Genomic DNA, 27,890 nt, shown 5'->3' with positions numbered 1-27,890 from the left:
TTATCTCAGGCTAACAAACAGGCCTATATAGTAACACTTCTCTCCCGCAGCCCAGGTGTAGTGCATCACAGGTAGCTGGGTTTCTTGGCAGTTATAGGCCAGATCTATAGCTGGGGTACATCGGTACAGCTCCATTTTAGCAGAGAAGTGACTCTCAACATGCTTGAGGCAATAGTGGAGCAATGTAACATACCCTATCATGGCTCATTGCTGTATTCTATGAATCTCTATTGGCCACATTGTCTGTACTACCTCCAAATATTCTGGGCCAGTTCATGAGCTGGTTTAAATTAGTGTAATGCCAGTGAGTCAAATTCCTTTCTCAGCTGCACAGGTGTGACTCAGTGGTTTACTAAGAAGGTGGAAGTAAAAGGAGCATCACATCCCTTGACCTCAGTGGAGCTGTGCTGATTTACTTGCTGCGGAGCTGGAATTCTGCATTTAAAGCTAAAGTCTTGACTCTCCTTTGCAGTGGAAGAGAAAACTGGAGGATTCCTAGCTTTTCTGTGTAGGTTGCTTTGCGCCATCTACATGTCGTCTGGTGGCTTGGCCAAGATCAGAGAAAGGGTGGTTCTGTTGGATCAGCCCCTTCACAGATCCACCAGCTGTTTCCTCTTTCACCCCAAGGGGTCAGAGAGCAGCAGTAGCAGACACTACTGCAGACTGAAGAGGTTGTTAACAGCCTTCAGTGGCTTTGCTGCCATTCCCAATTGGTGATAGAATGCTGGGGACAGCTGGCTGTGGTGTTGCGAGATCCAGTAGTGCATGCTGGGAATTGTAGTCCTTGAGTTTAGAAAATCTAAGAGGAAACGGGAAGTGTGAGTGGGTTTGTGTCAAGACTGGGTCAAGGGCTGCTGCTGCAAGTGTTTCTGCAGCTGTGGGATTGATGTCTTCATAAAAAGAATCTTGTTGGATTTTACTCTTTTGGTCTTGGCCTCCACAACTGCACACTGGCCTACATAGTGCTCGGGGTGGATTTGGCCCTGAGTAATATTTAAATAGCACGTTGCTTGGTGAACAGAGACTGCGTTATGTCTAATTTTTATGAAGCGTTGCCTGTTTTTAAGATCTGTGTGAGCTAAGGAATCCACTTTGTGGGATATTTAGTCTATAGTTTCTGTTATATTCAGGGTCAAATCCTGAAAGCTGCTGAATGAAGTCAACACCTGTCAAAGTGGACAGACCCCCCCTTATTTTTCAAGCCAGCTCAGCCAACCACACTTTGGGGACTATAACACCTCACACAGAGCACTTCTAAGGGGCCTGGGTCTGCTGGCTCTGAGAATGAAAAAATCCCACCTAATTATCAAAGAATAGAGACTAGACTCCATTAGTGCATTACGCAGATACTTTTATTTTTTCCCACTAGCAATCAAGTACCATTCCATTCAGAGACTGAGTTGTTTAGAATTTCTGTTTAAATGTACAGTGTAGTTCTCTTGACATCACCAACAGAAGCTGGGCTTCCAGAACAAGGTGCTTCTCTAGGACTAATCACAGGAATGGGGCAAGGAGATGAAATGTATGTCTGGTTTTCCTTATGCATGAAATAAAATCAGGAACAGTGAAAAGATCCTTTCCATTATTCATCTATAAATGGAAACTGAGGCTGGCCCACAAATCTAAAAAGAAAAGGTAACATTTATGAACTAGCCACCTGTAACTACATTACTAGGACATCTGAGTGCAAAATGCAGGAATCTCAAAGAGTAGAGATGCTATATCTTCTACCTATTGTAGGGTTTTCTATAGGCCCATCACTCCACTGTTTCAGCAGGTGAGTACTCTAATGTACAGTAGCTATTGAGATGACATTACATTACAGCATAGTTTATATCTAATACCCGTGTTTACTTGGAAGTTAATGGAGGTCGGAGAAAACATTGGGTCATAACTGTCTGTGACTGCCTATGGCAGAATGCTGTTACAAGAGATAATTATTCTCAGTAAACTGTGAGACTAGAACAAGTAATAGTGGGCTTTGATGAAGATGGAAAAATTGTCTTTAAGATGCAGACAGGCCCAAAATGTAAAGTTGAGATCCTGATCTGGATCCAAAATGTGGGTGTGTTTTGGTTTAGCGCATTGCAGACGTAAAGATCAAACAATGTTTCATCTAGATCCAAACTTCTGCAAAGATCAGGATTATTAAGGTACAGGGAGTTCAGTTCTCAGCTGCACCCAGTGGTACTGTGCAGATCTGGAGGGGGGGTATCCACAAAGGTGAAGTTTGCAACTCTCTGAGCCTTGGGCTAATCCCCAACGTGCTCTCTGCTAGCTGGGGATTTCTGGAGCACAGCAGCACTCTGGCCAAACCCTCTCCCCAGAAATGCCTTCAGTGTATCCCTTATGCCAAGGTCCTGGAGGGTATGGCAAAGGACCTGGCTCCATCGGGCTCTCCTCTGCTGGGGATATTCCTATGCGGATACCACTGGAACAGAACAAAGGCTACAGAGAGGGACTCTGGACTGATCCCAGAATTTGAGTTTAGGTCCATCTCTAGTTTGAAACCTTGGAAATCTTTATAACCATCAGGATGATAAGACAATGCCATGGGCATCTAAGGGAAGTTGTGGTTTTCCCTTCAAACTGGAAAAACTCAAGGCTAAATGAGTTGTTATCCCACTAGGAATGTGTTGGGATAACAGTCCAAATCCAGGGTTCAGTATATCCAGAGGAACTCAGGCCCAGTCATTTCCTGTGGATTTTTACCGGAGTAATGAAGAGCAGAATTTGAGCCAATGAAATCACTCCTGCCTAACTGTGGGGGTTTGAATAAATGACCCTCCAGGTCCATTTTGCTGTCATTGTGAGGGCCGGAGGCACGGGTGTACTGAGTCCTTCCTATTCTCTGTGTGTGGCACATAAGTGTCTAGTCTCCTGTAGGTTTTAATGCTTTGGTCTGGTTTTGGTTGTTGGGTTCAGTGTGCAGATGCTGGGTGGTGATGGTAGCCTGTGATATACAGGAGATCTGACTAAATGATCTGGTTGTCCCTTCTGGCCTTAAACTGCATGACTCCATTCCAGTCCTAATAGCTATGATGCTAAGTACATCCTTTGTCATCACTAAGCTCAGTATATCACAAAACCTTATTTCTTCGTGGGGTGACTACTGCTGCCTTTCTTCTGCCTCTCCACAGAGTTCTAAAATACTGCAAAGTATTATGATTTACTGTTTTAAATGCACATAGGGACGGTTTTTGTTCATCCCATCAATGGTTTTCATGTCCTCTTCAGAGAGCTGGAAGTCAAAAACCTGACCCTGAAGACAGGATCAAACATTGGGTTATTCCTGCGGGATGCATATGCATTTACAGAACCATAAACCTCATGCTGAGCCAACAGAAATGAAAAAAGGTATAATAATCCTGACCTGCTCTTTCCGCTGTATTTTAGATATTTCAGAGGTGAAGACAGAGGCAGATTAAGATATATTGGGGACCCAGGCACAAAGAACATTTGCCCCTCCCCCGGCTCCTGCGATAGGTCCCCACCCCCTGCTCCTCCCCTTCCCCCAAGGCCCCTCCCCCTGGCCTGGCCAGAAGCTGGGCCATGTTAAGAGCTCCCCAGGGAGCCTGGGCAACTGTGGAGAGCCCTGGACCCTCCACGTCCCCTGGGAAGCGCACCCTGGGGGGCAGGGACAAGGGCTGGTCTTGGGCCCCCTGCCCAAGGCAGGTGAAAGGTTCTGGGGTCCCCACAGCTGCCTGGGCTCTGTGGGCAGCTCTTACCACAGCCTAGGGCAGTAGTCTCCAAACTGTAGGACATGTCACCCTAGGGGGTATGGAGAAATGTTGGGGGGCACGGCAGGGCCCAGCCCTACCCCCCAGCTATGCTCTGGCTGCACCCAGCCCCAGCTGTGGCTCTCCTCCTGACTGCACCCCCACTCACAGCCCCTGAGAGCAAACCCAGTCCCGCTCCTGGCCCTGGCTCCTGGGGAGGGGGCACGGACTAGGTAAGGAGGGGCGTGACAGAAAAAGTTTGGGGATCCCTGGCCTAGGGTGACCATATGTCCCATTTTGGCTTGAGACATCCCAACTTTTTGAGCAAAACTGGGCATTTTTGCTCTTGCCAAAGAAAATGGGACAAATGCCCAGTTTTGCCAAAAAGGAGCGGGGGAGGGGCGTTGAGTGGCAGGACTTGGGCCAACCCACATGGGGGAGGGGAGAGAGCCAGCTCTGCACAGGCGAAGAGGTGCTTGTGGGAGCTCAGTGCCTCATGGGGAAGGTGAAAAGGGAGAGGGGCTTGGTCGAGCACTCTGCCGGGTGGGGCTGGGGGAAGGCCTTCAGTGAGCTTGGGCTAGCTGTGCGTGGGGCTTGGGTGAGCAGTGCTCAGCCAGCTCTGCCTGAGGATTTGGGGGACTATGCATTGTTCACCAGACACCACCTCCACGGGCTTTTGGCTGGGGTGGAGGCGGGATCTCAGGGGGAAGAGGAGGAGCAGAGAAGGGGAGAGAGAGGAGGAGCAGAGGGCTCTGCTAGAGTTCCGGCCGCTCCTGCGGGCCCCCCAAATTGGCCAGGGCCCCTGTTTATGGGCCCCATTGGCCCATACGGTAATCCAACCTTGGGTAAAGGATATGTAGCTATGTAACTGTTGTGATTTTCTTTTCTGTGCATTTCACCTTTAAACTTCTAGGAATCTGCTGTCTGCAGAGGCAGCTGCCATTTTGGGAAATAAAGGGCATATTACAGAGGATACACACACTGTGCTCTCTCATGTAGATGTTCTTCCTTGTTCTTTCCCTTAATGTAGAATAAATCAGTCAGTCTGATACTGTATGGTTTGCTCCTTGGGTATGGAAAATAGAACGAGGGATGCCTTACGCTGATTTACCTGGGAAAGATGTTTAAGATCCTCGACTAAAGTGGACAGAGGAGGACAGAGAAGAGTTTGAAGAGGACCCATGGTCTAGGCAAGAGGCTGAGGGCAGGAAAGGGGCACACGCCTATTGGAAGATCATTTGTCTTTCCAAAGCTCAGAGGGGCCTATATTCCCATCTGATGTCAAGAGTAGCATTAGTCATTTTGGGAAAGGGCTCTAGTGGATGCCAAGTTACACAGTTCAAATATTAAAGTGGCAAAAGCCTTCTCTAAGAATAGAGAACCTGCCTGAGAACTGCACTACACAAAGTCTGATAGTTCTCTGGCAGAATCCTGCAGTGCCATACTGTACAAGGGCACAAAAGTTCTCAGCCTTCTACAGTGTCCCATCAAAATCTGCACAGAGGGAGGCGTGTCTCTCATCGTCTTCTCTCTCCCCTCCTGTTTTACCTGGAAGTTTTCTTCAGTATGCTTTCTAGTGAAGCTCTTGTAGAGGACCACGATACCACACTGCAGCTGGTAGCACAAGGCTACTAGAGCAGGGCTTAGTTTGTATTTTTTGGCAATTGCACCCAATACTGGGTCCTCCAGTAGAACTGGGGTGCTTTGGTCTATTCTACAAGGGAAACACAGAAACAGGGAGCATTTTGGGGATCAGGAATGCAGTCATCTCAGCTTATTGAGAACAATCATAGAATCATAGAATATCAGGGTTGGAAGGGACCTCAGGAGGTCATCTAGTCCAACCCCCTGCTTGAAGCAGGACCAATCCCCATTTTTTTTCCCCAGATCCCTAAATGGCCCCCTCAAGGATTGAACTCACAACCCTGGGTTTAGCAGGCCAATGCTCAAACCACTGAGCTATCCTGTGCAATCTGAAGATAACCTAGTAGGTCTTTTCCAGCTCTCATTTTTATTCTATAACTCTATAAATACCAGATATTTTGAAGACAGAGGGTACCTTCCCCTCCCTCCAACCCATTTTTGATGTTCTAAACCTGGGAGCACAGTTCAGTTTCTTTCCGTACCAGTTTTTGTCTCTCTTTGAGCCCAGAGCACAATAAGCTTCGAGGAGGATATCTTTGGATTTGCAGAAAGCCAGCAGTTTGCTTTGGTGAGGTAAGGGTGACACTCAACCTGCAGAATCAGCCCCCAACCCAGAATTGAAATTTCAGGTCATATAAGCAGCAGCAGTCAGACAAAAGAAACAGCAGATGTTATGTCAAGGGGATACAGAATGTTAAAATATCGAAATAAATTTCAATAAAATATCCTTCAATTAAAATACAGCCTGGCAGTGCAAGTGACCATGGGGTGCAGTTTAGATGATAACAATTCCCAAGAAACAGTTTATCTAGTAGAGGACAGTGAAGCCAATACACGCTGTATGGGGATGGGCTTAATAAAGACTTATAAACTGAGGGCCAAATCCTGCTTGTCTTACACGTGCGTGTAGTCCCACTGACACCTCATTAAGTCTTCTACAAGCAGGTTTTGACCCATTGTGTATTGTTACACAGTTAAGATAGGGATCAAAATCATGTCCTGGACCAACACTGCCATTAAAGCCATGCCTATAAGTTGTAGTGAGATAATTACTAATAGATGTTCTATGGATCTTTACTGGGACCAGTTGTAACTGTCCATATGGACGAGATGGCACTCTCATTCCCTTATTTTCAGGGGCTGATAACTTCCTCTAAAGTGGTCTCTTGGTCTAAAATGTCTCATGCTTGGTCTCAACTCACAAATGAATTTTTTGGCAGGGAGGGAAGAAATTGAATCAAAATCAGTTCAGTCATTTTTGAGTTGTCCAACTGTGAAACAATAGATTTTTCCTCAAGATAAGACATTTTACTCTTACATATTTTAATACTGAAATTTAAGCATTTAGATTTACAACTTCAAAATTACCTTCTACCTATATATAATCCTCCGTGTAGAAATTGTGCTATACTAAGTTTAAAAAAATATTACTTGAGAGGTAAAATTCCTTTCAACTACTGACTATGGGATGCTGTGCATATCCTGTGTCATTTTGCTTATTATATGTAACTCAATTCTTTCCCTTTATCCAGCAGGTATAGAATACATCTAGGAAACTATGTAAAAGGTAGGCAAATCAATTAGAAAGTCACATTTCTGAGTGTGAGTTTGGATAACCTGGTAATAAATCATCCTCACATTCAAAGTAGAGAGAGGCTGGTACTCTGAAAGTCCATTCCCATAGCAGGGGAATGAGGTAGTAGGAGAGGATCTCTGGATGTTCAGGGAAGCAGCTGGGTCTCTCTTTCTCCTGCCCCTCTCAAACACTGTTTCCTTTAAGGGTATTTTCTACTTTATTCTTTCTTGATTTGCATAAGGTTTTCCATGAATTTAGTGATGGGCACAAACAAAGCCCTTGTTCCAAGCTCCATAGCATTATGGGTTTTTTTCAGAACTTGAACCTGAATCTGTATATGCTAATGGCCCCTGTCTTTAACGTCAGCTGGTCTCAACACCCACAAATTCTGAGGAGTTTAATATCAGGGTCTAACTGTTGTGGCTTGTGTCTACTTGAAGTGGAGCAATAAGGAAGTTTCCCTTTTGATTTAAAAGAAACGCTGGACATTAGCTCCTGCTGAGAAAGACATTCTGGAGTTTCTGCTTCCTTTAAGGATTGAGGTTCTTCCCCCATAAATGAAACTCTTCACTAACTACAAGTTCTGAATTTCTTCTAACTCAGTACTTTTAGGTCTGCATTCAAAGGCCAGAGTTTTACCTGGTTTAGAACAGGTTTGTACTTGAGCCCTGTTTTTTTTTCAGGATCATTTCCAGCTGTCTGATGTTGAACTCCAATGGACCTCACCAAGCCTGTGTCTTTACATGCATCCATGGCCTGGGAAAAACAACAATGGCCAGTTCCATTATCACTGCTGGGAGTATAATTTCCATGAGACTAGAAAAATTATGCTCAACTGGGCTCACTCCATATAAAATTATTCCACCAAAATATCATTACACATACAGTAGGGGAAGTTTGATTTGTTCTAGAAGAAAACTCTGATTTAGAGACAGTCATTTTCCAACCATTCATTAAGGCATCAGATCTCCATCCAATCCAGTGAAATATAGTCATCTTTCCCCCCCAGTAGAAAGCAGACAATCTGGCCACTGCCTCTCCCAGTCGCTTTCTCTCTAATTTGTCCCTTACACATACAGAACCTCAAAGACATAGCGATACCCAATCATTGCTAGTGAACAATACAGAAATAAGGATACCACATAAGTATGGGACTATGAGCACCAGTTTAAGAGTTTTATAGTGAAAAAATAATTGACTATGAAAATTAAAGGGAAAACACAAGAAATACTGAAGGAGATGGACAGGTACAGTGGTCACCGTTAGAATGTCTGTACTTACTGACAGTAGCCATTCTGTGGTGTCCGAGATACGCCAGTGTTTCCCTGCTCTGATAATAGGAAAGGACTGCAGAATCTCAGATCAGAAGAGTGCTATGATAACAATGATACTGTAGCCAAATCCTGTTTACTTTTTACATTTAATAAAAAAAGCTTGCTAGAGTCCACTGAAGGGAAGGCACATGTCACAGGGGAGTCCTCATCTTGGCTGACTCTAGGGCAGAATATTTCATTCCTCCTCTGTGGAAAATATCACCTGTAAAGCCGAGACTGTCCCTGACAATGGCTTTGGCAATACCCCTGTCCTAAGAACAGGGAGGTCCAAAGCATCTCAAAGTGTGGTTCTGCTCTACAAAGTGATTCTGTAAAAAAAAAAAGGGGGCATGTGAGGTTTCATGTTTGTTGTCTCTCAGTGATTTCCTCCTCAAATCTGCTCAGTTCACACATAAAAAAATATATTTTACTTAACTAGCTGTCCTGAACTCTCACTGAGGGTCTGGATCATGTATTGTTCTTGTTCTAGTTTAATTCTATCAATCAGTCTGACACTGGTGTAGTAGACCTCTCCTAGTATGATGGGTCTGCTCCCACAGCAGTCAAGAAAGGGTTAAAGAGCTTCTCTGAGCACAACCCACCGCACCTATGAGGCTTGTCAAGCCCGGCAAAGAGCAAGTGATTAGAAAGAAGAACGCTGGCTCAGTCTGGGTGGGACTCTGAAGCTCCCAGGATGTAGGGATTGCCCCCTCAGGAAACTGTTTGAGTGCACTGGCCTCCTGGGCCCCCTGAGGAATTAGAGGACTGGCTTTTCTGTACTTTAGTTTTTGGAGCCCTGGGACTTTGCCTTGGCTGCTTGGGCTCATAGGGGATAAGGAGCCCAGATCTGCACCCAAGTATCGATCTTCACTCTGTGTGAGACTTCAGGGACCTAGTCTTTTTTGTGGGCTGCAGAAGTATTTTGTGTTTTTCTTCACTTGGATGTCTGAGATGAGAGAGATGCCCTTTCTTGCTCCAGGGTGGTGCCAGAGAGGTATCACTTATCCCAGTGGATACAGTTGTGCTGGTATAAAAGTTCTTATAGCAGTGTAATTTATTCCCAAAAATTAGGGGAATAAAACACACCAGTATAAGGCACCACTGTACTGGTATAACTGCCTTCACTCTACGGGTTGCACTAATTCAACTATTTTGTTAAAGAAATCACACCCTTAACTGACATAGTTAAAGTGGGACCAAAACTGTATGCAGACCTGGCTGAAGTCTGACAGTTGGGCTGGACTCAGGGCCGGATTAAGACCTTTAGACCTAAGCACTGAAAAGATTATGGTGCCCCCCCATATGTAATTCAAAATAAAAACAATACTATACCGTAAAATAAAATTTTATTTTTCAAAATGACACAAAACTTACATGTATGCTGAAATTAAAATAGCTTCTTTCTAGATTTTCTGATTGCAAAATTATGGATAAATTCATCGAAGCGGACTCGACGAAGCATGTCCGCTTCCATACACAATAGAGAAAGTGAAACAAGTCTGTCCTGACACATTGTTGTTCTCTGAGGGTTTTTTATTCTTTTCAGTTGAGAAAAAAAGAGCGTTCTGAGGAGCAGTTAGTAAATCATCAATGTTAGAAAAATATGTAGTGCGATTTCTACATTTGGAAATACACATTGTGTTCCATCTTTCAATATTGTGTCATGAAGATCAATGTGACTGAATTTCATTTTTCCTGTTTCATTAAACTTTGCGTGCTGTGATGGGGCAAGGCCAGATGGCTATAGAAAAGTAGTGGGAGATAGATATATTAGCTCCAGGCTAAACAAATCCCTGGTACCAGGATAAGTTAAATGGCAGCTGCTTCAGGTCAATTAAGACACCTGGGGCCAATTAAGAACTTTCCAGAAGGCAGGGAGAATGCTAGGTTGATTGAGACACCTGAAGCCAATCGGGGACTGGCTGTAACTAGTTAAAAGCCTCCCAGTCAGTCAGGTGGGGGCAGATGTCAGGAGCTGTGGGAAGAAGTTGTGCTGTTGGAGAGACTGAGCAGTACACACCATATCAGGCACAAGGAAGGAGGCCCTGAGGTAAGGGTGAAGTGGAGCTTGAGGAAGTGGGGGCTGCTGTGGGGAAGTAGCCCAGGGAATTGTACATGTCATGTTTCTAAAAGGTCAGCTACCATAGCTGATACTATTAGGGTCCCTGGGCTGGAGCCCAGAGTAGAGGGCGGGCCCAGGCTCCACTCTTTTTTCCTCCTCCTCCCCCACCCCCGATTAATCACTGAGACTGGGAGACAACAGAGACTGTGCAAGGGAGGATAGCTTCTCCTCACCTCCCTCGCTGGCTTATGATGAAAATGGCTCAGTAGACTGTGACCCTTGTCTCCAGAGAGAGAAGGGTTATGTGGAGGGTCACAGTGAGCCTCTGAGGCTAGGAAAAATCCGCCAGGAAACGCAGGACCCATGGAGACAAGGACAGAGCTTTGTCACAGCACATATAACAGTGGAACTGCTGTACTTCTCCACAGAAGTCAACAGGGTATGAGTCAACTAGCTTTTGGGAACCTCGTGAATACTGTTCATCAGATAAGTCCATATAATTTAGAAAAGAAAATCTACTTGATACTTCTCTGTACACTTCACCTCTCCTCTTCATATGAGCTTCAAGTGTATCGATTATAGCATAGTAAGTAGATATGCGAAATTTGTCTCTAGGATTCTATGTTGTTTCTGTTGAACTGCTATCATTTGCTTGTTTTTTCCTGATTCGCTTGCTGGACTGGGCTTCTTTGTAGTTAGTATCAGGCAAGATATCTTTTGATATGTCTTCAAATCTTTCAAAATCATTCCTCAAAGTGTATAAGTGGTCTGCTAATGATTGACAGAGGTCTGCACGTGTTTTCAAATCCAATTCTTTTTCTTGGAGAGCTTGACTTGTATGGTAAAAGTGTTGTAAAATTTCATTCCACATGGTCGACATTAATACATGCTCTAGTTCTTGCATCTTGTTTGCAATGTTTTCCGCCTCTCGTATAGTTTCTCCCTTTTGTGATTGGTCTTCAGCTATATGCATTCACAATCTAATCACATTCTAATGCATCAACAATCTTTGAGTTGGACTCCAGAATTGCACTTGTTGCCACTGCACGTGCCTCCCGGCGAGTATTAGAAAGAGATTTGAACACACGATCATTGCCCAAATATGTTTTAAGAACTGCCCATCGGTGTGTTGAGGCAGAGAAAAATGTATAAAGTAACATGGACGGTTGCGAAAAATCTTACTGCCACCGGACAACAATCAACAGCTCTGCGGCCAACCAGATTGAGAGAGTGTGCAGCACGTGGTATGAATATGGCATATTTGTTCTGTTCTAAAAGCTACTTCTGCAGTCCTTGATAACGCCCTGACACGTTGGCAGCGTTGTCATAAGACTGACCTCTGCACTTTGAGAAATCTAGTTTGCAAACTTGGCACAGATAATGCAGTACTTGATTTGCCATTTCTTCACCAGTGAAGGAAGTGAGGAATGTTGAGGAATGTTATAAATTGTTCAACTGGTTTTCCATCTGTTGGGGACACATATCTTAGTACAATACTCAATTGATCAATATGTGAAAGATCAGGTGTAGAGTCGACGGATAAACTGAAGTACCCAGCAGTACTTATTTCATCCACAATAGCTGAACGAACTTTGTCACTCATTAGACCAATGAGTTCACATATTGTCTTGGATAAGTATGATGGGTTACCTTTACCAGCATTCCCATATTTTGAGATATGGCCTGCTAAAAATGGGTCAAACTGAGCCACAAGCTCCAACAATCTCAAGAAATTTCCATTCTGCAATGATCCAAATGTGTCATTTGATCCCTGGAAAGGCAGACCACATTCAACTAATGTTTGAATAACAGATATAACATGCTGCAAGACATATTGCCAGTATTCATGCTCCCCTTTAATTTGTTCTTCCAATTTTTGTGTCAATGCAAAGCCCTGTCTTCAATTTAAATATGTCAACATTGAATCTCTGTGAGCAGTGCTATTTTCATGTTGTTCAATTAAAACAGTATTCCGCCAGTCACTAAATCCATCTGCAGCAAACTGGGATGTTGAAGGTTTATATGCAAAATGTTTGCAAACAAAACTGTACATAGACCCTGTTGATGGGGAATACAGTAGCCATTCTTAAGTGTATTTCTCACCATTCGCTTTCATGCCAAAAAATATTTTTTGTGGACAATATCTTGTTTGTTTGCCATTGGTAAAAGTCCAACGTGATTTCTCAAATGGCCCAGTGTGGTGTTGACAGTCATTTGGTCCACGATCTATCCAGTAAGCTACATCATCAGTACTGAAATCAACCCACATACCAGGATCTTTTTTCCTATTCTTTACAGCATGAGCAGGTTCAGTCTCTGACACATCCACACCTTCTAGAACAATGTCTGTTTTACCACCAGGAGTAGGATGATCAGTTACAGTCTCTGACACATAGACATGTTCTGGAATGGTGTTTGTTTCACCAATAGAAGAAGGGTCAGTCTCTGAAACACCTACAGGTTTTGGAACAACGTCTGTGCTACTGAGAGAAGATGTTGCTTCTGATGGATTCGCTTTGAAAAATGTCAGCTTTGGAAGATTTTGGAAAATTTCACCAGTTTTTTGTTTCTTTTTTTCTGCAAGTTTACATTTCTGTGCTCCACTCAGTTGGTTACGTTTCATCCTGCCCCTTATCTCAGTTATCTGAATTTTAAAAAAAACAACAAATTACACAATGTACACTATTTTTATGTATATATATAATATATATATAAAAGAAGAATATATCAATAATAAAACATTTATTGCAATACATGACAGGATCTGATTTCCTCTCATTATTTCTATCTATGTTAGTAGGATGCCCCCCTGGTTTAGGTGGGGATAAGTAATAAAAAGAACAGAAAAACGGGGGAAGAGTGTGTAGTGGAGTGTAAGGAAGTCTAACAAAGTTCTGATTTTTCCCATGATGACTACTTCGATGCCTTTTTTGAAATATCAAATTTTTTAAAAAAAATCTTATTTTTTTGGTGCCCCCTGCTTTGCTTGTGCCCTAAGCACGTGCTTAGTCTGCCTATTGGGTAATCCAGCCCTGGCTGGACTCTTTCCAATTTGTGCATCATCACTAATAAGAACAGTTCAATTGCACCTCTGCAGCCCCAACGTCTTCAGATTATACCCTCAGTGACACTTGAGCAACATCATCTTCTTAACGCGGGTGTCACTGATTTGATTTTAGTAAGGAAATCTGTTGATGATTCACAAGAAGGAGCATCGCTGGTTGGTGCTGCTGGGCTAACTGGAGTAAAAAGCAGCCAAGCTTATTTTTGTCACTAAAGGTGGCAGCAATGATGCTCAATACACACAAGGGGCAGACCTGTTAAGTGTGATGGTGCCGTTTAGATATGGTTACTTGCACTTTATCAATAGCAGTTCAACAACATATCGTACTAACAATCCCAGCCTCCCACATACATAACAATTACATTCTCCCTAGCCCTCTAAAAAGGTCATACGATGAAAAAAGCAGATAGAACTCTGAACACTCTCTGGGTAACAGTCAGAGAGTGGCTGCTTAAGGAAACTGGATGGGCTCCTAATTAACACTGTGTTATTCGTGTCACTCACCTCCCAAGTTTGATGCAGATCTACAATATTGAAAATGATTTTTCCATTTTCATCCTTTGGGAATGTATCTGTTCCAGGCTTAAAAACAAAAGGAAAATCCCCCTTGGTCATGATGTTTTTTACACAAGTGGATTTTAACTATTTTGTGGCCAAGGAAGGAGTTGTAAGCAGGAGGAGTGGTGGAGGGAAGGTGTTGAACTCTAAAGCTGGATAAAAGTAATAGAATGGTTTTATCTAAACCACTTGGCTTCCCACAAGCTAAAAATAATGGATGAGAGACTGAAAGCTGGATCATTGCCTAGTCACCAAGAATTTCCCTACCAGTAACACACCTACCAGTTATCTGATATGAACATCTTATTAACTCTCTCTCTTTTAAATCCCTAAGGGAAGATTCCAGGGGCACCAGAACGAGACTTAAATCACCTGAATTAAAACAATAATGGAAAACGTGGAAATTCCAGAAGTGCTAAATGAGTTTTTTGTTTCAGTTTTCACTGAACAGGTTAGTAGTGATTGGACCTCTAACATAATGAATACCAGTGAAAATGAGGTGGGATATGGGGCTAAAACAGGGCAAGAACAAGTTAAACATTACTTAGACAAGTTAGATGTCTTCAAGTCACCAGGGCCTGATGAAATACATCCTAGAATACTCAAGGGGCTGACTGAGGAGATGTCTGAGCTATTAGCGATTTTCTTCGAAAACTCATGGAAGATGGGAGAAATTCCAGAGGATTGGAAAAGGGCAAATATACTGCCAATCTATAAAAAGGAAAATAAGGACAACCTGGGGAACTTCCTGACTATCATGATAGTTAAGCACTGGAATAAATTTCCTAGGGAGGTTGTGGAAACTCCATCAATGGAGATTTTTAAGGACAGGTTATATAAACATCTGCCAGAGATGGCTGGATAATGCTTGGTCCTTCTATAAGTTCAGGAGACTGGACTAGGTGACTTCTCGAGGTCCCTTCCAGTCCTATAATTCTACCTTGAATGGAACTAGTTTCTACTTCTCTAGGGACAGAGCAGCCGTTGTAAATCTACATATCACTTTTGAGTTAAAATCCTATACATGACTAAAATATACAGTGTAGCTTCTGTTTCCTGAGCAAATTTCACCCTAGCTGCCTAGCAATAATTGTGTCAATAAGAGAATATGTATTAATACTGGAAAATTAATTAGCTCAGTTAAGCAGTACTTTCATAAGAAATTCTGTTTATACGCAGTGAAACAAAGCATGCATGTCAAAAGCAAATTAGTGCCTAGAAATATTACAGATAAAACATATGTGGCATCTTCTCTGACAAAGAGAAAGAAGCTTGAATAAATGAACACATGATTAATAAGCGAAAGAAGTTATAGTTGATTAAAAAACAAAAGAGATCCCAGTAATCCAAGGTTAATTTCACAGATTATTGGTGAATTTCCAGAGTAACTAGAGTTTGCTTTTGATCATTAAGTGTATATTTGAATTTAGAGAGTTTCCGAGATAGTTTGTAAATTTGCCAGTCCTCACAGATTATATAGATATTGAAGTGGCATAGAGTGAACCCAGGTAGCATATGATATTTTAATAGGAAGGATTAAAAGCATAACCTATATGCTTAATATATATTGATTGCCAATGAGAGACCATGTGGGTTTCCCCCCAAAAAACACTGAATTAAAGAGTGTGCTTCATGCATTAGTTTTTCTTTTGCCTTCCCCTTGAACACCCATCTAAGGCTACTTCTGCAGACTGACGTACGACAAGATGGACTATGGGTCTTTTTTTCAGAACGGCTCTGCTCTGGCCCGTGGATATACTACTAAACATTTGTTTTCCTGTGTATATTTTTAAAAGAAATGTTTACCTTTAGAGACACAGAGGTATGGATAATGAAAAGATCAAGATAGTCAAACTTTTAAGTTTCTTCAGTGATTGGTCCAGGCAGCTTCAGACAAGTTCAGGATGGTGAAAGGTACTCTAAAGCTGTAATGATTCAAAACCAACTGTTCTTTCTAAAGAAGTTCTCTCTTTCTCTTCTTTCTCAAAGGCTGACTCTGTAAAAAACACTTTTCTAAAATGCCTCATTCATGGCATACCACTGGCTTTACTTTTTTGGCAGAAGGGTTGTGTTATGCGGTGGCTGTGTGCAAAGATGCACATGAGAGCAAGAAGTGAATGTTTCCTGAAGAAGCAGGGTGAGGGGCCGAAATGCAGCCAGGATGTGAGAAATGCACTTGCTCAGTACAGGAACCCTATGTGAGACCACTTTCAACGTTAAAATCTTTCTGGCTAAATTTGTTCTCCTTGGTTATTAGGAGTCATTCTGTTGTCTGACTTAACTAGTTGGCCATTGGAAGAATGGAATGGAAGATGTCCTTGGTATGTGACTGAGTTCTGTACACAATTCTGGTCTGTCTCTGGGATCCAGGAGATGGGAGTTCATACAAATGCCATTTCTAACAGGACATCAGTTCTAATGTGGAAAGAATCCCGCCCAAGAACACCCTTCTTTTGCCATCAGTTCTCCATTTAAAATGTGGTTCTGCTCTGAAAAGTGACTCTGTAAAATGAGAACTTGGTGTTCGATATTGACTGTCAGAGATTCAATACAAATGTGCACCATTGACAAATAAAAGGATGCTTTTCTAACTGATAGCTCCACAAACTCAATCTGGATCAAGCTGGGTTCTTTGTTTCTTATCCATCACCTACAGCAATAAAGATGTTGGAGAACAAATTATGCTCTTTGACACCTTTCTATCCCACTCTCTTAAAATCTTGCTCTCAGTGATAATCCCTTGCTTTTAATGGGTTTGTAGTACAAGTGTAATTGATTGGAAATTAGTAAACAATTTTGTCGATGAGACCCCAGGAGGAATAAAATCCACTTCACTCTCCCTTAGCTGTGTTCTCTCTGTAGGGCTGAAAGGAGTGATAGGACTGTGAATGCACACAGGGAACAGGTTGGTTGAATAAGAAGGTGCCATTTTTACACAATCACTTTTCAAAATAAATCTACACTTTTAAGCAGAGTCACCATTGTGCACAGGAAGCTTAGAAAGGGTCATTGTGGCTAAATAAAACTCTGCAGGACCCCATTCGATAAGCCCTTCCAGCTTGATTGTAAGCCATTTGTAAGGGACTGCAGAAGACTTTGTTATGGCCTAGCTAGGGAACTTCCGCTTTCTCGAAGTCGCCTGGTCACTGTAAAACATGAAGAACCAACTGTAACCGGTTTTAGGCCGGTTTTGTCTGCCTTGCATGGCCTGTCACCAGGTAGCGGAAAGCCCCTTTAAAAAAGTGCCTAATTATATATTCATGAGCTGTTTCTGTGTACTGCTTATTAGGGCTCGCTGTTTACCCCTTCGTTGGACTCCATCCCAGGCAAAGCTCCGGTGTGCTGGGTTCTTTGCCTCCGTGACAGCAACGCTTGGAGTCCCCGTTGCGGGTGTGTCACTAACCTTCAATAAAGCCAATAACTCGCTGCTTAGCTGCGTGTGGGTCTCGTTTTCTCAGAGTACCTCTGCCGGCCTGCGGTGCTTCAAACGCCTTGGCCCAGAACACCATTGATATCTACTACGAGTATGGTTTTCCAACCATTTGTGCTCCCACCTTATAGTAAGTTCATCTAGGCTACTGACCTCTTGTTTGCTTAAGAGGTCATGTGAGACACTACCAAAAGACTTTCTAAAGTCGAGATATATGATATCTACAGCTTTCCCCATCCACAAGGCTTGTTAATTATTAGGTGGGTTTGACATGGTTTCTTGTTGACTGTTACTTATTACCTTATCATCTTCTAGGTACTTACAGATTGCTTGCTTGATCATTTGCTCCATTATCTTTCTGGATACCAAAGTTAAGATGAATGGTCTATAATTCCATGGATTGTCCTTATTCATCTTTATAGATAGGTACTATTGTGACAGATTTATGTTACCAATCTGTCTGGGTGTCAGGTGATCAGGCTGAATCCGCAGAACCTTTAGGGGGATGATGACAGAGCATACCACGTAACTGAGTTTTAAAGCTTTATTGATAAAATAATAAAATAACAGCAGAGAGTGCTGGGGGCAGGGTTTCCCACGTCACTCAGAGGAAGGAAGAAAGCATTAGTGCCCCAAGTCCTAAACTACTTTCATACTCACACATGCATTACCTGAAGCTGGCCAGGCCTGGGTGTAACGTAAGAAGAAGAGTGGGAGGGGTGGACAGGAGTTCTGTCCTGTGCGCACAGGTCGTCCAGCGTTCGCTATTGATCTCTGATTTGCCTCAGTTCTCAGAAAGGTTTTTAAGTCCTGGGTTCTTTTGGGGACGTTTTGTTCAGTGACCTCTGTTCCCCGTGCTCTTTGTAGCAGTCCAAACTGGGTCTCTGTGGCCTCCTCAGCTTTTCCAAAACACATCGGCTCCAGGAACGTGAAACTTCGTTCCCCACCCCTTCTGTTGGCCTTCACTGTCTCATTCATTTTTGCAATCTCTGCAGTCTGCTCAGCTTAGTTCTCCTTTTCTTATGGCTGGCTGGGGTTGGCTAAAATATGAATATAGCTGTAGACTTCTCGTCGGGCTCCGTGACCTTGGACTGGGGGCCAGCGTCTTATCTTCTGACTGAGCTAGCTGAAGTATTGAGTTCTCTGCTCTCTTCCTCCTTCCCCCTTCGGCATCTCACAGCCTGCAAAGGAATCTTCCACTCCACACTCACACCTTTGACCCTCCCCAAAATGCTCTGCGATGCTTGCAACAGCGTTAGCAACATGCAGTGCTGATCTGCCTTCCCAGGGAACCCCCTGATGGGGGGGACAGTGCGGGTGTGACACTATATTTGCCCTTTTCCAGTCCTTCCCTCCACCAGTTCTCAAAGCTAAATTGCTAATGGCTCAGAGATCTCTTCAGCCAGTTCCTTAAGAATTCTGGGATGTATTTCATCAGGCCCAGCTGAACTGAAGACATCTAACTTGTCTAAGTCATTCTTAACTTGATATTTTCCTACTTTAGCCTCAGAGCCTACCCCATTTACATTGTTGTTCTCTAGGATGATTGTCTGACCATTGCTATCTTTTTGGTGAAAATTGAAACAAAAAGGGTATTTAACACTTCGGACATTGCAGTGTTTTCTGTTCTTGTGTTTCCCTTGTCATTTAGAAATGGGCCTCCCCTGTCCCTGGCCTTTCTCTTGCTTCCCATGTATTTGTAAAATGCTTGCTTGATACCCTTTATATCCCTAGCTACTTTAATCTCGTTTTGGGCCTTGACCTTTCTGATTTTGTCCCTACATGCTTGTGGTTTTCTTTATATTCATCCTATGTAATTTGACCGAGTTCCCACTTCTTGTATGACTCAGGCAACTGAAGATCTCTGGGTTAAGCCAGGGTGGCCTCTTACCATACTTTCTATCTTTCCTCTGCACTGGTATAATTTGCTCCCATGCCCTTAATAATGTCTCTTTAAAAAACTGATACCCCCCTGAACTCTTTTTCCTTGAGACTTGCTTCCCATGGGATCTTAGCAAACACAGAGAATTGGTAGGTAGGTCTGCTTTCTTGAAGTCCTTTGTCTTTATTCTGCTGTTTTCCCTCCTACTATTCCTTAGAATGATAAACTCTACCATTCCATGCTCCCTTTCATCCAAACTGCCTTCCACCTTCGGATTCTCAACTACTTCCTCCCTCTTTATCAGAATCAAATCCAGAATAGCCTCTCCCCTACTCACTTTCTCCACTGTCTGTAATAATGAGTTGTCTCCAGTGCATTCCAAGAACTTGCTGAATAATCAGTGCCCTGCTGTATTATTTTCCCAGCTGATGTCTGGTTAGTTGAGGTCCCCCATCACTACCAATTCCTGCATTTTGGATGATTTTGTTAGTTGTTTTAAAAAAGTCTCATCCATCCCTTCTTCCTGGTTAGGTAACCTGTAACAGACCCCTACCATTAAATCACCCTGGTTTTTTATCCCTTTTATTCTTACTCAGAGACTAGAAACTGGTCTGACTTCCACTTCTGTCTCAACCTCAGTGGAAGTGTATGCATCTTTGATATAGAAGGCAACGCCTCCTCCCTTTGTTCAGGCCTGTCCTTTCTGAACAAGCTGTACCCTTCTATACCAATATTCCAGTCATGTGAATTATCTCACTAAATTTCCATGATGACAATAATATCGTATTTGTGATTATTCACTAATATTTTCTAGTTCTTCCTGTTTATTCCCCATACTTCTTGCATTAGAATACAGACATCTAAGATGTTTATTAGGTAGTGCAGGGCTACTAGAGCTGGGCTTCGGTTGTATTTTTTGGCCAGAGCGTTCAGTACTGGATCCTCCAGCAGAATTGGAGAGCTTTCCACCCTGCAAGGGAATACAGACGCAGAGTGAGCGTATCTGATCTTGGGATCAGTGAGAGCTTAGCCTCTTGGAGGCGATACTCATTTATCATTAGATATTTAGCAAACATATTAGGCCAAATTCTCCACTGCCTGTCTCCTTGTGTGGTCATTTATATCTGTGCAAAATGGGTGCAAAACACATCCATGCCAATTTGGTAGCATGCTATGCCCGCTTTCCACCCGCATAAATGGCCACACAAGATCAAGGCAGTGGAGAATCAGATGCATTCTTTTATTGATGAGACTCTTTTTCCCTGTGTGATGCAGTCAGCTTCTTTCCTTACCATCTCTCATCTCTGTGTAATCCCAAGGCACTATAAGCCATCAGGACAATATTTTTGGATTTGCAGAACTCCAGCAACTTCCTTTGGTTGAGGTAAGGATGACATTCAACCTAAAGCATTAGAAAAATGGAGATTTCAGTTTGTACAAACAGTGACAGTCACACAACTCCCCCACAAATATCTATTATCTGCTGCATTTATTTAGGTATTTATAATATGCCTTTCAGCAGAGCACCTAAATGCATTTCTACTTTAAGAAGATAAATTATATTAAAATATCAGAACTTCCTTTGAAATAAAATACAATCCTTTAGGTAACCTGGCAAACTTTAAATATTAATGTTACAAGGACATACAGGACTCCTTATCTGAAGGCCAATCACATATATCAGAGCCAGAAGGGTAAAAATTCAAATAACTATGATTTCCTTACTACTGTGATGTCCCGGGTCTTGAACCCAGGCTTTGGAGTTCCCAGTCAACTGCCAGGAGACAAGTCAGAACCAGAGCCAGGAGACAGGAGACAGTTACCAGAGCCAGGAGACAAGTCAGAACCAGGAATTGAAGCTGCGGGTCAGAGCCGAGGTCAGATGCCAAATGCCAGAGACAAGGGTCAAGATGGAGTCAGGGTCAGAAATAATGAGGCCAGGGTCAGAGTCAAGACTGGTCACTGGGGATTGGAGATGAGGCATAAGGGCAGGAAAGGATCAATCTTGGAGCAGGTGCATGGCAGGAGTAGGCGTGAAGGCTAGGATAAAGCAGGAGCTGAGCAGGAATCATTAACAGGGTTGAGTGCAGGAGGCAGGCTCAAGCAGGGTCCAATGCAGCCACAATAGGAAACCATCTTGTTGCTCAGACAAACTACCTGTTGCTCCTGCTGGCAATCGGTGAAGCTGGGCAATCCTCCAATCAGAGCTTGTGGGTGGTGCATTGGCTGGTGCTATAGTCCTAGTAGTTTCTCAGCCCACCTAGGTTCAGTAACCATTGGGTGGAGGCCCGAATATGGCAGCTGAGTGGGGAGTTCTGGGTCTGGATTCAAGACCTGCAACATCATTATCTCTACATTACATGTCCAAAATGGCCTCCAGGTCCATGCCTGTAGTTAAAGGCAGGCACATTTATTGGTGCCTATAACTGCATGTATTGAGAAATTGAAATACCTGACTGCATCTGCGAATCAGATATAGGTTATTTCCCCCAGAAGGGAAATAAGCAGTACAACATTTGTGTTTAGAGAAGTTCTTTGTTTCTTTAAGAAAAACAGCATCAGGAAGGACTCTTGCAACACACCTTAGCCATCATTACTGGACGAATAAAGCACTGCCTTGTATCTTAATATAGCCGTACAATATTCCATGCTCCCATTCTCCCAGGTGAGTAACATTTTTCTGTGGGTTAGTGGGATCATAGGAACTGCCAAACTGGAGAAAACTAGTGGCCCAATTAGTCCTCTTTCCAAGAGTGACCTCTACCATCTGCTTTAGAGGAAGATACAGGAAACCCACAGTGGACAGCTATGAAATAACCTACCTCCAGGAAAAGTTTCTTCCTAAACCCCTATTAGAGTTTAGTTTATGCCCTGAAATATAGATCTCATTATTGTTTTCTCATACACTCATGGGTAAGTAGATTTTGTGCCTCGCCTGGTAAGTTTTCATGACAGTTTTGCAAATGTGTTTTAATGTTATACTCGTACATGATACCCACCTTTCCAGTGGCACACAGGTCTACATTGTAAAAAAATCTATTTTCCATTTCCATCCCCTGGGAGTAAATCATCTCGACTTAAAAACAAAAAAAAATTGTCAGATAAACTTCCCTTCAGTTTGATGTTTTACATGAGTTGCTTTCTGGAGAAATTCTAGAAATATTAAGCTATTGTGACATGTCAGTAACTCAATATTCACAGCACATTTAACCTTTATTATTAAGTGCAAAGTTCTTTCTGAAACTTGATGGATGTTCAGTCTATTAGTTCTCTTGATTATCTCCACATCCCTAATATAAGCGAAAGCTCATTTTACATCTGATCTGGAAGAAACATACGTAGGAAAATTGTTTAGTATTGTAGAGCCCCTTGTTCCTTACAGCAGTGTCTCTGAATCAAGCAGTTAACATACGGTCTTGTCTTAAAGCAAAAAGGGAACTGTGGGGACGAGATTTTGCAGTGTTAAGACAGAACTCTTTTTTACCTTTAAAGATAGAGGTGTATGAATAATACAGAGGTCAATGTAGTCAAACTGCAGGCTCTTCAGTGACTTTTCCAGGGCTGAGGGGATCATCTCAGGAGCGTTAAATGTGCTCCAAAGCTGTGAAGAGTGAAGCGAGAACAATTGCCATCAGATTTGTATGTTGAGAAGGCTGATTCCATAAATAACTTTATTCTACGATACCTCAGGCATGAAATGTCACTAGATATACAGCATAGTATGCATTATTTTATTTAAATAATAAAAATGACACCTATATACAAAGTCTGTAGATGCCCTGACAATTAATGTTGCATCATCATACCCCGCAGCATTGAAAAGTGAACATTCATACCATGAGGGTTGTCATAAATATAAAGGGAAGGGTAAACACCTTTAAAATCCCTCCTGGCCAGAGGAAAAACCCTTTCACCTGTAAAGGATTAAGAAGCTAAGATAACCTTGCTGGCACCTGACCAAAATGACCAATGAGGAGACAAGATACTTTCAAAAGCTGGGGGGAAGGAGAAACAAAGCCTCTCCCTCTCTCTGTGTGATGCTTTTGCCGGGGACAGAACAGGAAAAGAGTCTTAGAATTTAGTAAGTAATCTAGCTAGATATGCGTTAGATTCTGATTCCTTTAAATGGCTGAGAAAAGAAGCTGTGCTGAATGGAATGTAGATTCCTGTTTTTGTGTCTTTTTGTAACTTAAGGTTTTGCCTAGAGGGATTCTCTATGTTTTGAATCTGATTACCCTGTAAGGTATTTACCATCCTGATTTTACAGAGATGATTCTTTTTACTTCTACTAAAATTCTTCTTTTAAGAATCTGAATGCTTTTTCATTGTTCTTAAGATCCAAGGGTTTGGGTCTGTGGTCACCTATGCAAATTGGTGAGGATTTTTATCAAGACTTCCCCAGGAAAGGGAGTGTAAGGGTTGGGAGGATTTTGGGGGGAAAGACATTTCCAAACCGACTCTTTCCTAGTAATATACCGGTTAGACATTTGGTGGTGGCAGCAAAAGTCCAAGGGCAAAAGGTAAAATAGTTTGTACCTTGGGGAAGTTTTAACCTAAGCTGGTAAAAGTAAGCTTAGGAGGTTTTTATGCAGGTCCTCACATCTGTACCCTAGAGTTCAAAGTGGGGAAGGAACCTTGACAAGGGTAGAAAATGGAAACATCTAATGTGTCTTTCAAAATCAAATTAGTGCAGTCTGGGACCACAAACAATGAACTAAACCTAATTCTATGGCTATTGCGTACATAATTCGGGTGGAGGAATTAAGATTGTTTAGGTGCCTAACCTGTGCATTTACATAGCCTAACGTATCTGGATTTCTTTGAGGTGTAACCTTAAATCTCTAACTCCTGGTCTGTAATGCTTAATTTTGGGATTATCTGAGCATCCCTGTAATGCTTTTACCCTTAGGTTACTAACACCTACTCTCCCTTAGCTTCAGTTCAATGTAGTTTTTATCTGGTAACTGTATCTAGGCACCATGCTTGCTAAAGCTCCAGCTGGCACTAAATGCATATAACACTTTCCCCACAGGATTAGCACCTGGTAACAAGAGGGGTGTTTCAGGCAAATCCTGTCAGCCTGCTACAACTTGTACTAACCCCTTCACTAAAGTCACTGTTTTCTTGCTGCTGAAAAGCAGCACAGAAAGAAGCAGAGAACAGCAGCAGATCGAGGGACGTGATCGTTCCCCTCTATTCGACATTGGTGAGGCCTCATCTGGAGTACTGTGTCCAGTTTTGGGCCCCACACTACAAGAAGGATGTGGAAAAATTGGAAAACGTCCAGCGGAGGGCAACAAAAATGATTAGGGGATTGGAACACATGACTTATGAGGAGAGGCTGAGGGAACTGGGATTGTTTAGTCTGCGGAAGAGAAGAATGAGGGGGGATCTGATAGCTGCTTTCAACTACCTGAAAGGGGGTTCCAAAGACGATGGATCTAGACTGTTCTCAGTGGTAGCAGATGACAGAACAAAGAGTAATGGTCTCAAGTTGTGGTGGGAGAGGTTTAGATTGGATATTAGGAAAAAGTTTTTCACTAGGAGGGTGGTGAAACACTGGAATGCATTACCTAGGGAGGTGGTGGAATCTCCTTCCTTAGAAGTTTTTAAGGTCAGGCTTGACAAAGCCCTGGCTGGGATGATTTAATTGGGGATCGGTCCTGCTTTGAGCAGAGGGTTGGACTAGATGACCTCCTGAGGTCCCTTCTAACCCTGATATTCTATGAACAAGTGATGGTATTTAGAACAAAACCAACTTACCTTTCCTGTGTAAAACATTTCTTCGCTCTTGACCATTCCATCTGCAATCTTCTCTCGAATGGCTCGCCCAACCTCCTCCTCATTCTCATAGAAATAGGCTCCATCTATATGGCAGTAGCCAACTTCAATAGCCACCTTTACAGCCTCCTCACACTTACTTTTTAGAACCCATGAATTAAAAACAGAAAGACAAAAAGCCTCAATATGTCTGGTTCAGGGATGATATTTTAAAGTGTGGTTCCAGTATGAAAAGTAACTGTGTAAAAATGTCACCTTCTTACTCAGATGCTTTCTCTGTGTGTATTCACACTCACCTCTGCTTACTTGAGTGAAAAAAGTAAATTTTCCATTATGGAAAAGTCCAAAAAATTTAATAGACAATGACCATAGTTCTACAGAATTTTTAAACCAATCTAAAAGGAGTCTATAGAACAGATGTAATTCTCTAATAAGGTCTCAAGTTGGTTTAAAAATGCTTCAGAAAAGTGATCATTCAAAAAGCTTTTAGAGACTGTATAGAGAACTCTGTTGAATTTCTATAGAATTTTATTACTTTAATCCCTATCAAATTCTATAGGCCAATCTCTGTCAGCCCATTAAAGATAATGGGATGGCACAGGTGTTACTGAGAGCAGAACTTGGCTTTCACAACCCTTTTACTGACGATGATACCCAAGAAGAAAAGAACACAGCTTGCCTCTTAGGTTGAAGGTCAATTTTGCAGGGCTAGCAGTCAGTAAATACATCTTTTCAGTTGTAAACTGAACACATTTATTCTTGAAATCTCTTGAAAGACAAATATAGAACCACATAGGGACTCTGTAAAAGTTACTAAATCAGCAATTATCCAAAAGTGGTGTGTGTGTGTGTGAGGGGGGAGGCAAGTTCTGTCCTCATTTACACCAGTGCAACCTCCCTTGATTTCAGCAGCCCTTGATGTACAGCAGAGAGTATCACAAGTTGAACCATTGGAGCACTGATAATCTGCATAATGAGTCAAGGCCTCAGGTCCTTATTTATTTGAGTCAATGAGAGTTCTGTAATTCAGTCCTTCAAGCAATCGAGTAAGGAGCTCAAGGTTTGACCATATTGATTGACTGCAATGCATTTGAAAATGAAGGGCCTGTTCTTGCAAACCTTATTCACACAAGAAATATTACTGAAGTCCATGAGGCTAGTTGAGCGAGTAAGGACTGCTTCAAAAAGTAAAGGGAGCAGTCGCTAATTCTGCAGCCAAATGTACATGAGTGAGTGTGACATCAAAGGGATTTTGCATGGGCTCAAGAGCCTGCCCATGCTAATCTGATTTCAAGATTTGGGTCTTGATGGGTGACCATGGGCAAGTTCTTTACTGCAGTTTCCCCATGTATAACATTAGGATAGTGATACTTACCTTCCATTGCAAAGTGCTTGGGATCTATGGGTGAGAGCCATAAATACAACACAGTGATTCTTAGTCACTACTAATTTAGGTGGACTCTGAACCCGGGAGTGACAAAGAGATAAAAGGCTTTGTATCCCATTACCTAAGTCCCCTATTCTTTTCAAGGTCAGTCTTTGTTTGCTCACCCCATGCAGCAAATACAGTTTTGAATGGTGTCAGCACATTTATTGTTTATCTGGCACAGAACATGTACTACACAATCAGAGAGTGAGTGAGCTAGCGAAAAAAGGCTGCTGCTGGCAGACTGTAAGTAGTTATTAAGTTACAAATGAGATCACCTAGTTCTTCTGCCTGCTTATAAAAAGTGACACTCACCTATCATCAGCTTACTGTTATCGTTGGGGTTTTTTTTCCAGAAATACAGGGTAGTGCTGAGGGCACATCTCCTGACTGAGGTGTATAACATTTTGAACGGCCCAGAGAAAGCAGATGCCACAAAATTGCTCAAGATAAATAGGGTGAAAAACAATGGGACGTGAACTAAAGCTCCGAAAGGATCTGAAAGTCGTGTAGACATGCCTTTAAGCACAGCATGTGGAATTCAGGTGTGGAATGGACTCCCAAAAACAGCAATAGAAGCTGCAGTTGTAAACATATTCTTATAGTCAGACAGGAACTTAGAAGATATAATGCAATAGAGAACAAGCTGTGAACAAATAGCTGAATGAACAAAACTAAGCTCTGTTGCCTCCTTTTCTTTCCAAATATCGCAGTATAGAAATCCTTAGCAAGTGTATGAAAACTACCTGATATAGAACAATTGACAGTTAAATGAGGAAAGAACTGGAATAGCAAAGCAAGCAGCAGGTCAGGACTGATGAGTGTTGCAGAGAGGCTGTCAGCCCATGAATGGAACAGCTAACCTGATGGCAAGTCAGAGATGAAGTGCACTGCAGAACTGCATGGGGCCCATTGTTGGAACCGCAGAAAGTGCTGCATGCTGGGATGGAGAGCTCTGTGGAGGAAACTGTACAGTGTCTACCCTCACTCTCTAGATCTTAGTGCTGTCAGTTGCTCATTTTCATGCACAGCACCAAACTTCATACAACAAACACAAACTTCCTACTCTGGAATAATCTGTGAAAAGTGCGTTGATCATTCTGTGCCCATCATTCATCCCCACAGATGTATCTTTGCAGAGCTCCATTGTCCTCCACTGAATGGTTTTTGCCAGTTCTTTCTTGAAGCTTGTAACATTGCTTTGCTCCTGCTTGAGCCAGTGAGCAAATACAGACCCTAAGTATTACTTTTATTTACTGAAGTATGGAGACTGAGGGAGTAGTCAAGCTGCTGCAAGCTGCTGAGTGACATCAGTGCCCACCAAAGTGGACTGACCCTATCATTTGTCAAGCTAGCTCTGCCAACCACACTTTGCAGACCTACAGCACCTCACACAGAGCATTTTTAAGGGGCCTGGGTCTGTTGGCTCTGAGAA

At 42.6% G+C, this 27,890-nt stretch overlaps 1 pseudogene; it reads right to left on the bottom strand.

The window, feature by feature from the left end:
• Nucleotides 1-675: 675 nt before the first annotated feature.
• LOC140908153 (estradiol 17 beta-dehydrogenase 5-like) lies at nt 676-27,602 on the bottom strand (annotated as a pseudogene).
• Between the last annotated feature and the right edge of the window lie 288 nt (nt 27,603-27,890).

The sequence above is a fragment of the Lepidochelys kempii genome, chromosome 1, assembly GCF_965140285.1.
Source record: "Lepidochelys kempii isolate rLepKem1 chromosome 1, rLepKem1.hap1, whole genome shotgun sequence".
In the NCBI taxonomy this organism is placed as follows: Eukaryota; Metazoa; Chordata; order Testudines; family Cheloniidae; genus Lepidochelys; species Lepidochelys kempii.
The sequence above is the reverse complement of the archived record's forward strand: the minus strand, read 5'-3'. Positions and strand labels throughout refer to the sequence as shown.